The sequence below is a fragment of the Malaclemys terrapin genome, chromosome 18, assembly GCF_027887155.1.
Source record: "Malaclemys terrapin pileata isolate rMalTer1 chromosome 18, rMalTer1.hap1, whole genome shotgun sequence".
NCBI lineage: Eukaryota > Metazoa > Chordata > Testudines > Emydidae > Malaclemys > Malaclemys terrapin.
Window position 1 is genome coordinate 8,396,886 of NC_071522.1, and position 17,859 is coordinate 8,414,744.

Sequence of the window (17,859 nt, forward strand, 5' to 3'; positions counted from 1 at the left end):
GGGACTAAAACTGTCTTCAATCGAATTCTCAGAATGGCTTCTCCCAGAATTCAGATCTAATCAGTGACCTGCAAAATCCTCTGCATGCAAGAAGGGCTAATGTGTTACTAGGCTCACCTGTGATTTTTAGAAGCTATGTTAAGTGAAAGTAAATATTTATGGTAGAGGCTATGGTGGGAATCAGCTAAACTAGCATGCCTTGGAACCTAGCCCTGTTTTTCTTGTGCATTCAGAACTATAGACTTCAATGGCAATTTTGGGTAAGCAGATAATTTAGGATTTGGCCTTTCTGTAGAACAATACCTGCTACTACAAGTAATCAGCATGGTTTTTGTTTTTAATAGAGTGTGGATCATCCTCCCTACGTGTAAATAAGTAAACCAATCTTCTACTTTATACACTTACTAAAGTCAGCTTGAAGTAATTGTGGGGCAAAGATCGATGAGTTAAATCCTGCTCACTTTGAGTCACATGAGTAAAGTAAACAGCATTAGCCATTGATTTCTGTTAAAAAGTGTAATTCTGACTCATCTACTTGTACCAGTATTCTCTTCAAGCAAGGGGTAGCTAAGACAGAACTGGAACGATATGCCCAGTGTAGTGCTATTAATAACAAAACAAAATCTTCATCAGTAGTTTACCTTACTGTAGAAATACATTATTTGTATATGTCATATGTTTAATATGTGCTCAGTAATAGATAAAATATTATATTATGTCTGTGTCAAAGAGCTTAAAATCTGTTGGCACAAGACAGCAACCCAGCAAAATAACATAACTAGCAACAGCACTTTCTATACTTGGAATCTTTGTTTGTGATGATCTATCTTTAAGCACACTATGCTTTTCTATAGCATCTTCCATTCCAATATCTCAAAAGTCCTTTCTCATTAATTAAGCACTATAGCCTCACGCAAACATGGGCTGGTAGTACCCCTTTTTACAGATGGGGAAATGAAGGCATAGGGAAGCAAGTTGACTTGCCCAAGTTCAAAGTCTTTTACAGTTTTGGCACAGTGTGAACAAGTAACAGTCTCAAAAGCAGGAAAACCCACTAACTGAAAAGAATGTAATTTGCTCTGCGTGCAGATTTTGACTTTGCAATTTAGGGGATGTTATTCCTCAAAAAATACACTCTCTCTCTCTCTCTCTGCAATTCAGTTGTCAGTGCACCATTTAGGCTCTGTAAGGTCAGATGAGGATGGATGGTGAAGTACAACATTTCAGGTGTGGAGCAATTCTAGGAAGGAGGGCAGTTTGCTGAAAACTTGAACTGACTTCTGCATTTTCTTCAACTAGGGTGTTTGCAAAGATAGTGTGATCATAAAAACAGCTGAACACATCCTTAAACACCTCAGTGCCTGGAACACTCCAGTTCTAATCTTGGCTCTGGATGCGTGGGGCAAATTACTTCATCTGTCTGCACCTGTCTCCCTATCTGTAGAATGGGGATAATAATATTAGTGGCTAGGGCTGGTTAAAATTGGGAATGCTGCTCTGCAATAAATAAATATACATTTTTCATTAACTGATTTTTGAGTGATGTAGCATTTTTAATATCACAATTTGCTTTTTCTATTAAATGATTTGAAATTAAAGGGAAAAGGGGGGAAGGAAACCTCAATCCAAAATGTTAATTTTTATTTGTTTAAAATTCCATGGAGATTGAATCAAAATGAATTTTGTTCATTTTGGATAATATCAAAAATTCTGAAATGTTTGATTTATATGCACTTTATAATATTATTCAAAGAGCCACATTTCATTTAAAAAACAAACAAAAAAACCCTATTTGATTAGCCCTATTACCTTACTCCAAAAGTTCTATGAAGGCTGGTTAAAGGGGTTGATTTCCCCCCTCCATTTAGCCAATGTAATATCATGGCACTTGAGTGATATCCCCCCAGTTTACACTGGTGTACATGAGAGGAGAATCAAACAGAATGCTTCTAAAGTGCTTGCATTGTGTGGCAGTACAGTCCCAAGATATTAGCGAGACAAGGTGGATGAGGTAATCTTTTACTGGATCAACTTCTGTTAGTGAGAGACAAGATTTCATAGATTCTAAGGCCAGAAGGGACCATTATAATCATCTTGTCTGACCTATATAGCAAAGGCCATAGAACTTCCCCACAATAATTCCTAGAGCAGATCTTTTAGAAAAACATCCAAGCTTAATTTAAAAATTGTCAGTGATGGAGAATCCACCACAACCCCTGGCAAATTGTTCCAATTGTTTTGGGCTTACACCGATCTGAAGAAGAGCTCTGTGTATGCTCAAAAGCTTATTTCTTTCTTCAACAGAAGTTGGTCCAATAAAAGATATTCCCTCGCCCACTTTGTCTCCCTAAAGTTCTTGAAAGATAGAAGGTGGGGAACACTGTGTTAAAGACAGTAAAACATTAGGGCCTCAGTCTGCAAACACACACAGACAACTTTACTCATGTGAGTAGTACCATTAAACTCAGTGAGATTATCCATGTAGGTAAAGATACTTTGGTGCTTAAGTGTTTGCAACAGTGGGGCCTTGGATTGTAACCATTCTGGTATGAAAATAAGGACAGAGATGGTGTCTTCTTTTATGTTTAGCACGAGGGTCTGATCCTAATTGGGGCTTCTAGACACTATTGAAATTATGAATAATGAACTGAAGCAATAACAGCCCAAGAAACAATGAAGAGAATCAATATTTTAATGCTAATTTGCTTGGTGTGTCGAGGTCTGAAGTCATAAAATATGTTGGTGCTACCTGAGGAAATAAGGGTACAGACATGAGAGATATTTTATACCTGATCAGTCTGACAAAAGATAGCCTTCAGAATTTTTCCTCTACCTGGATTAAAAGAATATTTTTCTATCTCTGCAGTACAAATCAAATAACATTTGGCCAATACTGAACATATAAAAAGGAACTCTTTAAATAGAGTAATTGATTTTTCTTTTACAATAAATATTTTTACAAGTGTGGCAAAGAAGAGACCTTCATTATATTTCTGTTTTTGTTAATAGGGTTTTATTATAAAAAAAACAAAAACAAATTTTAGCCATTAGAATCAAGGTAGAGTGAAGGAGTTGCTCATTGATTTAAATGGGAGTTAGATATATAAATACCTTTGAGATCTGTGTCCTAGTGATTGGAACCTACTAAACTCTCAGTTCTCTGGGAAAAGGACTTTATGGAATGCACATCAGCAAGCACATTAGTGGTGCTAATTTATAATAGAGCAGGTGATTGGGAGTCAGGACTCCTGAGTTCTGTTTCCAAATTCCAAATTGATTTGCTCTGTGATTTTAGGGACAAGTTACTTAGAGCCAGATATTGAAAAGAGCTCAGGGCCTCATTTTCAAGTGCTCAGCACCTGCAATTGGAACTAGATTTTAAAAAGAAGTGCTCCCATATCAGTTCCTAAAAAATAGCCAGATTTTAAAAAATTCTTAGCATCCAATAGGCAGAACTGTTGGAAATCTGGCCACTTATTTTGATGTCTAAATGGCAGCTGAGCTCTCTTGAAAAATCTGACCTCAGTTTTGGGTGCTGAATCCTTCTGAAAACTCTGACACTTAAAAATGGACCTACTATCCACTGCCTGGAAATACTGTAAGAATACTCCCTCGCTTCCCTGTCTGTAGAAATAAAAACTGAATAGTTACTAAGGGCTGAGTTTTCAGAGAGGGGAGAATGGAGAGGGTTTGCTCAGCACTTTCTGAAAATCAGGCCCCTGTAAGGTCTTAAGTTGAACACTTAAGATCACTAATCTCTTTGTCAATGTAGGACTCTATTTTAACCCTAATATTAGCCATTTCAGACTGTAAAAAATGTTTAACCAATTTATGTGATCAGTGTAATCTTTAGAGTACATCTTGCTTTGTAAGGAATATGTGATTTTTTTCAGAGAGAAAATAATACCCCAGTTACAGCACATTTTAGAGTCATGCTTGAATCCTTGACAGCTGTTACATAAAATCATACACATTCCATGTTTAATATGTGAGCTCCCTTTTCAAACCATTGTCCTATTAGTTTGATCTGTTTAGATTAAAATGCACTCACAGAATTCCTTAGAGTTTTATATTTCTCACTCCCATCATTGTAAGCGATCAGTGTCGTTAACAGCTAATCCTAGTGCAACAGGGACCCTGATGCACACAGCAACAGTATAATATTACTAGCATAAAGTTCCATCAGGCAGTTCCAAAGCAGCAAACAAGAGGTCAGCCAATGGCTTACTGCAAATGCATTAAAATGTCAAAGATAGTGCTCAAGCTGGTCTGCATTTAACTTGGTAAAGTTAAATATTTATAGCAACATGTACTTGACAATTTTAAAAGTTATAGAAACACTCTCACTAACGTTTCCGTTATTGATGCCTATTCCCAAGTATTCACAGTAGAGCGTTATGTATTTTTATCCAGGCTACAGTTTGCTTAGCTGCTAAACAAAGGTGAAAAATCGCACTGGGGTGAAAGTGACCTCTGTGCAAAGGGCCATGATATAAGATCCTTGTGTCCTTACATTCCCAAGGTAGGACTAATCAGTGCATAGATTCTGTGTTGGTCTTTCTGCACAAGAATGAATTTCACCCACCAGACCAATGCACTGCTTAAGACCTTATCAAATCTGCTTCCAGAAGGGGGGTTAATGCAGAGAAATTACCCCAAACCTACCTTTCATTTGATGGTGGAATTCTGACAAGATGCTCTTGGGAGCCCCTCGAGATCCCCTCCAGTACTGGTATGGAACTAATATTATTATTAATCGTCAGGTTTATTACAGTGATGCCTAAGGGCCAGCCAAGGACCAGGCCCTGTGCTGGGCATTGTACAAACACAGAATAGTAGGCTTTCTATTATAACCAGGTGCTCAGACACTTTGGTGATGGGAACCATATAAGAATCTTGGTAGATAGCTAATTTGGTACCTCGGTGTCTGGTTCAGTGCCACCTGCCCAGATACAGTGCTAATGGGCACATGACCAAATTATTCAGGGCCAGATCCAGCTCCCGTTAATGACAATGGGAGTTTGCCACTAAATAGAAATAAGAAGTACTGTATATCATTGTTTTCTGTCACATATTCTTTCCACATACATATAATGCACAACTCTCAACAAGAATATATATCACAAAACCATTCCTGCCTCCATCTTTGTAACTTATTTGTAAAGTTACTAGTCAACATGTCCAGACTTGATTGATACACAGGGTCATGTACAATCTTTGGCTGTCCCATGCACATCTCCTATTGCTATGCAACAGGATCAAGGATGCTATAAGGATAAGACATACACACACACTTTTTAAATGTACCCTTCCAAGTTGAGTTCTTTTAATATAGACCAGGATATTATTTTATAGTTAATCATACTAAAAACACAGTAAAATTCTGCAATTATATCCTGCAACCATTGTCCCTTATGTTATAAGCATGGGCTAAGCAGGGGCAAAGAAGTGTCATACTTGGATGGGAGACCTTTAAGGAACTACTAGGTGCTGCAGGAAGTAGTGTTGATGACTCAGTAGCTGGGGCACTCTGCCCCTGAATCAGTGCTAAGCAAATGTTCCAGCACAGGTCATTGAGGAGCTTTATATCTAGATGTGAAACCAAGGTCTTAACCACTTGTCATCAAGGATACCATTCTGTCCTTTGGTAAAGAGGACAAGTTGTGTATATTCTACTTAAGTTTCCCCTGTAATTTGTTAGAAAAGATCACTTCCTGTCCTAAACTGTTATGTGATGTTGATGGGAGCTGTCAAAAACACTGCCAAGTTACACACCAGAGATGACACCTTTTTATCTGTGGTTGAAGTGATCCTTTATTATAGACTGCATTTCACATTAAGCCCTTAGGGTGAGGGGGAAGAACTGTTCTCTTCTTTATTCTATATCCACACCATGTTGGTGCCCGGGAAAGCTGGTTGCGTTTGTAAAGGGGATGTCTATAAATTAGGTAACACTTCTTTGGTGATTTCAAAGACCTCCCCACCCCTTGTTAATACTGAAACAAACATGCAAAATTAAGGACCCTCCTCCCCCAATACCTTATGTAATTTACGGACAATCCCAAAGTGTGTTGGGAGCCTTCAGGAGAAAAAGTGCTATGCCAACATAAGCTCATTCCCAGAATGTTGTTGAGACAAATTCTATTCAGGGCCTTAGACCCTACCTATTGCTATGGTAACTGACAACCTAGAATTTACCTGACCCTTCTAGAGAAGCTTCTGTACTGGATTCCATAGTCTCTTCAGCATTAGCACCACAGTACATGGTGGAGCATTACTCCGAGCAGCAACCAGGCATTCTAAATATTGGGCCATGGGGCATCACCATAATATAAATATTTACACCTCTGCTTCTTAAAAGGTATGTTCCACATTCAGCATAGGCCAAATGTAAATGCTCTTCTGATCCTAGTCGGTAGGTACATTGTGCACATTATTTTAAATTCTCTGGCCCTTTCTAGTCCCTTTAGCTTCTGTTTCCTGCCACTGCACGTAAAGGTCACTATCAAGAAAGGAAACAGGAGGTACTCTTCTGGTGGAATTCTACTGCAGTGGTTCTCAACTGTTCCCACACTGGGATCCTCCCCCATTCCCTTTTCCATAGGGGGCCTCCCCACTCTGGTGAACCCCTCACACTTTGCAGGGCGGAAGGCTGTGCAGTCCTGAATCTCTGAAGCCTGGCTGAGAACCCTCGTCAATTTCAGGGGCCTGCTTTTGGAGATGCATTTGGCTCATTGTGTTTTCCCTAAGTCACTAGGGTACAACGAGGTCCCCTGCCATACAAACACTTGCTCTCAGGTACAGGGGTGAGACAACAGCTGGTGCTTTGCAATGGGTCCTGGGAGCCTGAATGTTAATCAAGACACTGACTCCACTCTGTGACCTTGGGCAAGTTGCTTAACCTCGGTCTCCTTCAGTTCCCCCTCCTGTGCCCTGCCCCAGGGGGTTCCCTCATGGCTAGAGACCCGGCACTGGGCGGTGCATTGGTCCCACCAAGCCTGGCCTGAGGAAATCCCAGGGCTCTTGCCCATGGATGCTGCGCCTGTCTCTACCCCCCCCCCCCCTCAGCTCAGTCCCACCGGCGGGCCGCGCACGAGGAGCTCGTTTGCACTTCAGGCAGCCGGCCGCTAGGAAGCCGCCGGGCTCGCGTTTCCCTCCAGTGCTGGAGCCTGAGCAGAGCCCCTGCCATTTCCGAGGCGCCCCCCTCTCCATTCTCCCCCTCCCCCCCCCCAGCCTGCGAGCTGCGCTGGCGGCTGCGTGAGGGGAGCTCGGAGCCGAACTCCCGGGGAGCTCGCGAGCGCGCGCGCGCCTGTCTCCCCCCCCCCCCGCCGCCTCAACGGCTCCCGGGGCAGCGCCCGCCCCCTCAGCCCCCCTCCAGCTGCGGGCGGCGCGGAGCCCGCCTCTGCCCCCGCGCCCTCGCCAGCAGCCCGGGGAGCAGCCGCCGCGGCAGCCGGGTAAGGAAGCGGCAGGAATTGTCCGTCCCGTGCCGGGGGGCGGGGGGATTCTTCGGCGCTGCCTTTGTGCGGCCGGGGCAGCCCCGGCTGGAGCTGGAGCCGGACCCTGCGCGGCCGCCCCCGCCCGTGCCAGCCCGCTCGGCCGGGCAGTGCCCAGGCAACGCTCCCGCGGCTGCGAGCGAGCGGGCGGAGCCGGGCAGAGGCCCTCACCGGGCTGGGCTCTCCCCGCCGGGCGGATTTCCCGGAGGGGGGGTTCCAGGCTATCCGCGCCTGGCCAGGGGGGGATGGGAAAGGGAGCGGGGGGAGGGCAAGGGGCATGGCGGGGGGGACGACTTCTTCCCATGCTAGGGCGCTGTGGCACCTTTCCCGTCCTCCGGATCACGGGCTCCGTCTCTAGCCACCTCCCCCGCTTAGCTGGATCCATGTGTGAGCGTTTCCTCCTCCTTCCCCTAGGACCTCTTTGGGGTGGGGGGTGTTCTGTGGGACAGACAGCAGCCAACGCGGGGGGGGGGTCTGTGAGTGAACCCCGGGACTCTTTGTCATTCTCTTTCCAAGCAGAAGAATCCCCCCCCACCCCCAAATCGCCACACTCCTTCTCTGGAGCCTTCCTAAGGTTAGCCTGGCTTTATTTACAGGTTGTTGTTAAGCTGTGTGTCTCATTTCCCAAAGCCCCCTTCCTTTGTGTTGTTTCAAAATATTCTTCTTCTTCTTTTTTGCAAAGATCCAAAAAAAAGTTGAATGACTGGAAATCAAGTCCAAAAACCTGTAGCAGGATTTGGTGTTTTGGCTACGTAGCCTGTATAGTTTTATAGCCTGGCCTGTTTGTTTTCATAGATGGCAGAAGAGGAATGAGGCATGTTTATGGAGGGGAAGACGTTGTGTTGTTCATTGTTGATATGGCTTAAAGGCTTAAGTCCATGAAAATCAACGGATCAAAAAATCTGTCCATTTTCCATCACCTGGGACCAATACTTTACTAATGGGATTTCTGGACGATTGCCCCTTAGTAAATACAGGAGTTCAAACATGCACCCAATGGCAAACTGACTTATTCATATTTATTTTGTTTGTTTTAGAGCTGTACTTTTATGGCCCAAATAGTTTCTAATTGTCTGAATCACCCTAAGCCAATCAGAATGCTGTGTTTTGGTACTGGTATCATAGTGCTGTTCACATTTGTCTATCAGACAAAGTGACACACCATTAACCATATGTTAGGTAGAATATAAATAAAGTAATTGCTGTAGGATAAATGTATGCCACTCTAAAAATATATGCTCAAGTTGCTGTCAAATGCTTTCGATGAGTTACTTTGCCTTTGCCATGATGTTTATTGAGTGATATGAAACCATTATTCTGCAATGTAGTTATATTCCATAGACCTATGTCAATGAAGTTGTTCTCATCCAATCAGGTCACCAGATGGTTGACCTATATATCTGTATTCAAAACCAAAATTTCAGCAACTAAAATGTGAGGTATTCAGGAAAAAAAATTACAGTGGAAGTCTTGTAGTAGATATATGAAGATAGTTTTTCATAGAATGTCTTAGCTCTTAGCTTCAGTTCACTCGAGCTAAATTTCCATTTTGTACATTGCAATGTACTGAAACTGTTTGGGACTTTGATAAAAGTTAAAGATGGAAAAGAACTAAAATATTATGTTAATTTGTCTACCCTTCACTGCATAGGATTGTTTTCCTATGGTATCTTACCTAGCGGCTTCTAGATTTGTTTTCAGACCCCCCCCCACCCCCATTTGAGTAGTTACACGGAGGCCAGGGGACTATTCACATGACTAAGGCACACAGCATAGGGTCCTAGATCTTAGACTTATGGGTGTAATTTTTAATATGCACCTGTGGGAAAGGTTTCTTTTTGACAGGCTGAGCCACGGGAGTCTATTCTCTCAGATGATCAAAATTTACCTTTCTTTATAGATATAAAAAGTGCTGATGGTGTACCTAGGATCATACCAAACACAATGTAGAGGTAGTTCCTACCTGGAAGGAGCTAACAGTCTAACAAGAGAATTAGAATAGATAGGGTGAACTGAGCAGCTCAGAAGGGCTTAAGCATGGCTAGGATGTTTATATCCTGCAGTGGTCTACAGTAAGCTGTGTTGTTTGGGACTGGCACACTAATTATTCTTGGCACTTACTGCATTGCTGTTTGTTATTTCAAGCAATTAGTGCCCCCTACATGTTTGCATTCATTTATTTTTGCATAAAATAAAACAAAAGAAAAAATCAACATCATGGCAGTGGTGAAAGTAAATGCTTCTGTGATAGTAAGCAGACATGGCATGGTCTGTATTGTCCTCTGTATTTGGACAGAGCCTGGCACAATGGGGCCCTGATCCTGATTAGGGCCTTCTGGTGGTACTCTAATAAAATTAATAATTTTGTGCATTTGGAGATTGGCTGCTGCTTCTCAGCTCCTCCAGGGTTTGCAGTTGCAAAGCATTTTCCGCCTTTCTAGTACCCATTCCTCTCCAGAAACCTATTCTCACTGGTGGAGGTGCTGTGCATACTACATATAGCTATATACAGCTAGCTTGGCCGTACTTTTTGGGCCAGCTCCCACCAGATTCCACTACCAGCTTCCCGCAGGGGGTGCAGGCATTGGTTGCTCAAACACCGTAGTGATGGAACACAGTATAAATGTAGACTAGGAAATGGGAGGTTTTCTAGCAGCCAACCACACACTGTCTCCTGCTGTAGCTGGCTCCTTCCTCTTTGACAAGGAGCATGTGAGGGGACAGAGTCTGGGGTCTAGGTCATTTCAGGGGGTGTTGCTTTTAATTGCCCCCAGTTTGGTCCCTTTGTGTCTCTTGCTACAGGGGAGCTCTGTCTGCTGAACTGAGAATGTTATATGCTCATCTTTAATCTGAATAGATCATTCTAGCAGTTGTGGTGAGACCTTAAAAGTGATCACCTCTAATGCTAGGAAGTGGGAATGAAGCACTTCCCAATAACAGTCACTGGGAGTGCTGTCCTCCCCTGCTTTCCCAGGTTTGTAGGGTGCAAATGTTTGGAGATTAGAAAAATCCTCTAATTGTAGGCAGAGCTGGTAATGCTGTCTTCTGTTGAGGTTACTTGACATTTCCCATTACCATACCCTGTTTTCAGTTACATAGAGCTTTTCCAAACTTTAACTATTTGTGCTAAAATTTTACATGCTGGGTGCCTGTCTCTGGCTCATTTGTTTTTAGAAAATTTCAGTCACAACAGTACAGCCATTTCCAAGAATGAGGCAAACCACATATTTTCCCTTCGCTTACGTTAAAAAAAACTCTGGAGATCTTTTCTTGGAACAGCTCTAGGGTTCCAATACTTTGGAGCAGCAGCTTGAAATTTAGCAGGGGGATGATGACCTTTGTATCAGGGATGTGCCTTTTGCCATCTCCGTGAAAATCCACCCAAATTTGACCAAGTTCCCAAATAGAGACTTCTTTGATGTTAGCAGCCAAAATCACAGAAGATTCCATCCTCACTGAGCCTCTTGCAGCTTCTATGTGTGACTGTGCATGCATCATCCCCAGAGAGTGTCTGAACATGCTCCAGCCTGTAAGGCCTACAGGCAAAGCCAGACTTTCCCTGTAATGGCTGCTCCCAGCTCCACTGGGAGCTGGGTGGGGCTGGCCCCGGGAGCTGAGGGCAAGGAGCCTGTCTCTCCTGTGCCCTCTCTGACACTTAGGCATGTGGAGAAGGAAGCTGTGTGAGTCAAATGCAAATGGGACAAAAGCCATACTAGTGAGGAAGGAAAGGAGTTGATTGGGTTAAGGAGTCTGGGACAGGAGAATTGGTGAGAGAAACTGGGCAGGGTGAAAGGGAGGCTGGAATTGGGAGCTAGGGAGGGAAGACTGGGACTGTGATCCAGTGAGGGGAAATGGGGAGGAGAGGATTTCAGTGCTTGCAGCAGTCTGAGAAAAATGTGAGGGAGCTGTCACAATCTGGGAGCAGTAGCTTTGTTAAAACAGTCTTTAAGGTGCACTCCTCAGTCACCTTCAGCTTGACTCTTAATGGTTTTTGTGTTTTTTTTGTTTTTGGCCAGGTCTTTGACTCTTTGTGACCCCCTCCCCATGCTCAGACTGAGAGCCACTTGGCTGGTGGTAACACTGAGATCAGATAATTAGCTGGGGGGCGGGGGAAGAGAAGAGACTGGAACTGGCTGGACAAGGAGACTGGGACTAGGAACCAGTAAGGGGAGCATGGACGGGGGAAAATCTGACAAGGAGTTGGGCTGTGGGGAGAGAACTGGGACTGGCTGTGCAGAGAGACTGGGACATGGAGCCAGGGAAAGGGAAGCTGGGGAGGGCAGTGAGGGGGAGACTGTTATTAGATGAGGAGCCCAGGGCAGAAGACTAGGAGCCTTGGGGGTTGAGAGGAGATAAGAGACAATAGGATAAGGGGGGGGGGAGGATTGTGACTAGCTGGGCAGGGAGCCTGAGACTGGGATTGGGTAGGCAAGGAGCCAAGGATGGGGAAGAGACAGGACTGGAATGGGCAGCTTGGATGGGACTGGGTAGAAGGGTTTAAACTTGTGGGGGAATGGACAGAAGAGTCTCTGCTTTCTATTACATTCCCCTCCAGAGTCCAGAATGGAACCTAAGACTCCTGAGTCTCACCATACTTCTGCTGTCAGCCAATATCTGAGAAACCCATTGGCGAAGTGTGTATCTCCTCTCCCTCTAATTCTGGCCCACACAGAGGATGATTACCTACTGCTGCTATCAGTTACTCCATTAGCACAAGTGGCAGAAGTCTGTGCAGTGGATCTAAAGGTTCTAACCCTGATGGTGACCCATGTGGGTGTCAATATTTATGGATTTTGCGTTTCTTAAAAATCTAGTAATTGACACACACACAAGAACCTATATTAAAAGAACATTATTAAGGTTCCAAAGTCAAGCATTCAAAAGTTAGGGAATGCCAGAATTAAGTTGCCCCCTTGTGCATATACATTATGATACAGTCTTTAATTACATGATCACATACTCTTTTGTCCACAGTCTCTTAACACAGTTTTGTGTGGAATACTTACATTAATTACAGTGAAAAGGTCAATTTCTGCAGCATATAGCTCTGCCGTAAACAGCATGCAATCTAAATAGGTAAGACAAAGGGCTAGAGGGATAACAGAGGCACAGGGTGGGGAAGTGACTTGCCCAACTACGATCACACAATAAGTGAGTGGCAGAACCCAGAACTGATTCCCAATCCATTGCCCTAACTACTGGGTCACACTGCCTCTCTTGTATATAAGTATGATTGCTGGAGTAGGAGGCCAGCACAGGCTAAACCATTTGCTTCTGTTTTGAGAGAGTGAAGTGCTGTGCACTTTGCGTGACTCTCTATCTTGCGTTGACTTCCCGTGCAGTTGGCATAGGGTGTTAAAAATGAGTTGGACCAACTTGTTGTGGAATGTAATTCATTAGTTGTGCGAGGTTAGCTGCACCTCTGTCCCCTTCCTGGCTATCTCCAAGCACACTCTGTGGTCTCAGATTTCATGCCTTTACCTATCTCAGGGTGGAGTTGTGCAATTCTTTCATTCCTAGATTGGGCCCTGGCTTACAGTATCCTGTGTATTCACTGCTTTTACCCTGCAGGTCCAACTGAGTTTGGGCACCTGCAGTTCTTCCCTTTGGGAGTCTCTGACCAGTGGCATACAGTGGCCAGACAGTCCCCTTAAACCAAAGCACTGTTTATTTTAGCAGTTAGAGAGAGAGGATTTTAAAACAACAGTTTACATGCATGTCTGTCTAACTTAGAGCCATACCATCTCCTGATGGCGAAGTAGGCAGGCCTAGCTTCTCCAGACACCCCAGCAAAGTCTCCCTCTGTTTTCCCCCGAAGGTTCCTTTTAAACCCTGCTATAGTTCTTTTGTGTTCCTTGGCTCTGTCCTTGTGGTGCAAACCAGTCCTGGAGGTTAGCTGGAGAGGAGGCAAAAATCATCAAAGCTAATATCCTGGCATTGTTCCTTAACAGCTCTTACGTGTTTGCTGAGAGGTGGCTATCCTGAGCCATTTTTATCCTTCCATTTGCCTGTTTTCCTAGACAGTCCTGCATTGCATACTCAGTAGATTCATGTACTAAACACTTAGGTAACCAGGCCAATATACAGCATTCATAAACTACAGAGCAACTCCAAATTCATCACAGAGGGATAAATGGAGGATAAGAGGAGTCTTAGGAAATCCTTTTAATTTTTATTTTTGGGGGGTGTTTAAATTAAAACATTGTACAGGTTTGGGATTTTTCTCTCTAATAATCCAAGTTGGTACCACCTGTCATTATTTAAAAAAATAATTCTTTGAGAGGGACAGTAGGACTGAGCATGCTCATTAAGATCTGTAACCCTTCCTATTGATTTCCATTCTGTCAGAACACACGGTAGGCTCAGAACACACATAACTCTTGCTGTAACCTGGTTTGTGCTTTTATTGGCCCAATATCCAGAGGGTCTTGATGCTTATTTTAAGCGTATTGTTGAGTTGCCAATCAGTTATCTCCCAGGCTTTGCTTTTAAATCAGGGTTCACAAAAGTGTCTTTGGGGCAACAATTGGAACTGCAAAGAAGTGTGAGCTAGTTGGTTAGTTTGTATTGGTTCTAATTACTGCTTTCTCATGCTATTGTTGTGTAGCAGGTCAATGTAAATGATCAATTATACACAAAATTGTCTATGAAATTCTTTTAGTTGAAGCTTTTGAAACGGGCTGGGATGGAGACTTGAATTGTGTGTCTCAAGCCTGGAAACATATGCCATAGAGATTCTGTGCTGTACTATGACTTTAGTGGTCTCTCTTGCTGTGTCTGTAGTACAGAATTTTGGAGTTGCCAGCACCTCCCACTCTTGCAGTACCCCACTTGGAAGATCTTCAGGATTGGGGGTGCCGTGCACCACCCTGGGAGCAGCCAGGAGAACAAATTGTGACAGAGTCACAGTTCCATCCTTGCTGTCGCCTTGCTGTGGGAGGGAGGAAGTAATTTCACCCCTTTTCATGGAACAGTTTGCTCCCTGCTGTGTGCCCAGGCAGCTCCTTTGGCCATTTCATGGAACAGTTTGCTCCCTGCTGTGTGCCCAGGCAGCTCCTTTGGCCAGCGAGTGGGGGAGGAGCTGGAGCCAGGCTCCTTCCATTCACTGCCCACTCTCTTACAGTGGGAGCATCAGGCAAGTAGCCTCTGTTCTCCTTCTCCCCACCCACATGCAGGGCCGGCCCGGCGCTTCTACTAGGCAACCCTAGGCAGTCGCCTAGGGCGGCAGGATTTGGGGGGCAGCATTTTGCCTCCCTCGGTGGAAATTCGGCGGTGGGGGGTTCTTCCGCTCCGGGTCTTCAGCAGAAATTCAGTGGCGGGTCCTTCACTCACTCCGGGCCCCGCCGCCGAAGTGCCCCGAAGACGTGGAGCAGAAGGACCCCCGCCGCCGAATGCTCAGAGGAGGAGCGCTGCTGCCTAGGGTGGCAAAAACCCTGGTGCCGGCGCTCCTGCCCACATGGCCAGAGTCACAACCTCAGCAGACTTCACTCCCTGCCTGGCTGAATAAGGGCTGTGACATTCTATTCTGTAGAGATTGAGGAGTTTCCAGTTTCACGCTAAGGCTGTATCTACACTGCGAGCTAGCAATGTGATTTGTGGCTTATATAGACGTACCTGAGCTAGCTCTCATTGAGCTAGTGAGCTACAAATAGTAATGTAGCTGCAGTATGGGTTAGCAGCGCTGAGTACGTCCCCACGGGTTTCAGGCAGGTTTGTACTTGGGGCATCTAGACCGTGCTGCCATTGCCCATGCTGTCATGGCATGAGTATGCCTACATGGGCTGGGTATCATATCCCTAGCTCATAGGGACATAGCTTAAGTGTGTTAAGGCCTGATCCAATAGGAGTTGAAATCCAATTGCAAGATCAGGCTCGTAATGTGCATTCCAGTAATGTTTCCAGTCCTGTACCTACTGTGTGCATGGAATACTCATGGAGCTCAGCATAGGAGCTGCCTGAGGAGTGGCTGCAGAATTGGGGCTGTAGTATCAATAAATAAAGCTTTTCATGCGTAACCATTCCCCTCCATGGATTAGGTGCAGATTTCAAAGGGTATACGGTTATGTGGCGGGCCCTACGAAATTCACAGTCCATTTTGGTCAATTTCACGGTCATAGGATATTTAAAAATAAAAAATTTCATGATTTCAGCTATTTAAATCTGAAATTTCACGGTGTTGTAATTGTAGGGGTCCTAACCCAAAAAGGGGTTGTGGGGGGCTCACAAGGATATTGTAGGGGGGGTTGCGGTACTGCTACCCTTATTTCTGTACTGCTGCTGGCATTGATGCTGCCTTCAGAGCTGGGCAGCTGGAGAGCGGTGGCTGCTGGCCAGGAGCCCAGCTCTGAAGGCAGAGCCACTGCCAGCAGCAGCAGCACAGAAGTAAGGATGGCATGGTATGGTATTGCCACGCTTACTTCTGAGATGCTGCCTGCCGAACTGGGCCCTCAGTCAGTAGCTGCCACTCTCTGGCCACCCAGCTCTGAAGGCAGTAATGCAGAAGTAAGGGTGGTATGGTATTGCCACCCTTCCCTCAGAGCTGGGTGCCCGGCCAACAGCCACTGCTCTCCAGCTGCCTAGTTCTGAAGGTAGCGCAGAAGTAAGGGTGGCAATACTGCGACCCCTCTAAAATAACCTTGTGACCTCCCTGCAACTTTCTTTTGGTCAGGACCCCCAATTTGAGAAACGCTGGTCTCCCTTGTGAAATCTGTATAGTATAGGGCGAAAAGCATACAGAAGTCCATATTTCATGGGTGGAGACCAGATTTCACGGTCCATGACGTGTTTTTCATGGGCATGAATTTGGTAGGGCCCTAGTTATGTGGATAGAATTATTTTTCTGGTAGTTTCTCAGACTGCTGTGAAGTCTTTATGTTGTGAACACAGTTCTGTTATTTTACTGGGATTTAAGAGAATAATGCATTTTAAACCAATGAAATCTTAGTTAAGAACATCCTGGAGTTTAGCTTAAAAAATGTGACACCGATCCTTTGCATGCCAAAGTATTTGTGGTTAACCCTTGAGCTCTGGAACTATTTCTATTTAGAAAGGTCTTGGACTTGATGTAGAACAACATAATTAAAAGATTTTTTGGAGATGACATACACATGAAACTGACCAGCAAATCATTGCAATGATGTTTGTCTTCATTTCCCCCTAAACTGGCCTCATTTATGTTTTTGGCTCTCAGCAAAAAATTATACCAGCAGATTAGCCAATTGATAAACTACCTCTGAGAAAATGTTTGAGAACTAACATTTCCTTCAAAAAATGTCAATGGCCAGTTGGGTGCATGCATTGCATGGCTAAGTTTTTTTTTTTTTTTTTTGAAATATCCACTTTTTTTTTAAAAAAAGCATGCAAAATTACAACGCCTTCTAACAATGAAAACACAGCATTCTGCTGTTACCAATAAGAATAAGAGTAGGTGGACCAACTGGTAAATATGCCTTTAATAAAATAAGGATTAGGGAGCTCCTGCTGCTCCTGGGAAAATTGAAAAAATACAATGCTTAAAACAGCCTGGGTTTGCCACTGGGACGTGCTGAGCATCCTCCAAGATGCTCAATGCCATGAATGCTAGTGAGGATTGAAGATAGTCAACACCTCAGAGGATCAGACCACAAATAACTGTTTTCTGCCCTTCTTACATATCTGTTCCCATCATTGCTAGTTTAGCAAATTAGGATATGGCTATTTTGAAAAGATAGCTCTGGCTATTCAGTGTATCCCCCACTGAAAATAAGGCTTTGTCTTTACTGCCAGTAAAAAAGTTACTTTTATGTGCACTTGCTATCTCTCTCTAAAATCCTACTGGAGACAAGATGCAGCTCCACCTGTGGTTAACTTCACCCAGCTACCCTTTGATTAAAAATTATCATGCCTTGTCTCCCCAGGGATTTTACAGTGGGATGAACTAGCATGCATTTGCTAACTTGCAGTAAAAATGCACCTTTTTCAGCCACGACGACAAAGGTTAGTTTCAGTGGTATACATTAATTTCTCTAAATAGTCCATGTGACTAATATAACCTGAAATTGGCTCCTGACTCCTTTATGATTCCTCTCTAATCTGAACTATCTAGGTGCTATTATGGTCTGCATTACCATAGTATTTTAGTGTCCCAGAAGTATTCCTTCTCACACGCCACTGCAGGGAAAGTGACAGCACCCAGAAGGTGTTAGATGCCTTATAGCAGGGGTTCTCAAACTGGGGGTCAGGACCCTTCAAGGGGTCACGAGGCTATTACATGGGGGGGTCGCAAGCTGTCAGCCTCCACCCCAAACCCCACTTTGCATCCTGCATTTATAATGGTGTTAAATATATAAAAAAGCATTTTTAATTTATAAGGGGGGTGGCACTTAGA

The 17,859-nt window shown here is 44.3% G+C and overlaps 1 protein-coding gene across 5 annotated transcripts in view; it reads left to right on the plus strand.

The window, feature by feature from the left end:
* The first annotated feature begins 7,321 nt into the window (after nucleotides 1-7,321).
* The window catches only part of CUEDC1 (CUE domain containing 1), a 123,646-nt gene continuing 113,108 nt past the window's right edge, over nucleotides 7,322-17,859 (plus strand). For 4 of the 5 annotated variants that reach the window (XM_054008201.1, XM_054008204.1, XM_054008202.1 and 1 more), the window contains exon 1: nucleotides 7,322-7,454. The gene's annotated coding sequence lies outside the window, so the exon portion shown is untranslated. The remainder of the gene's footprint in view (nucleotides 7,455-17,859) is intronic. The other variant, XM_054008206.1, reaches the window with a different exon arrangement.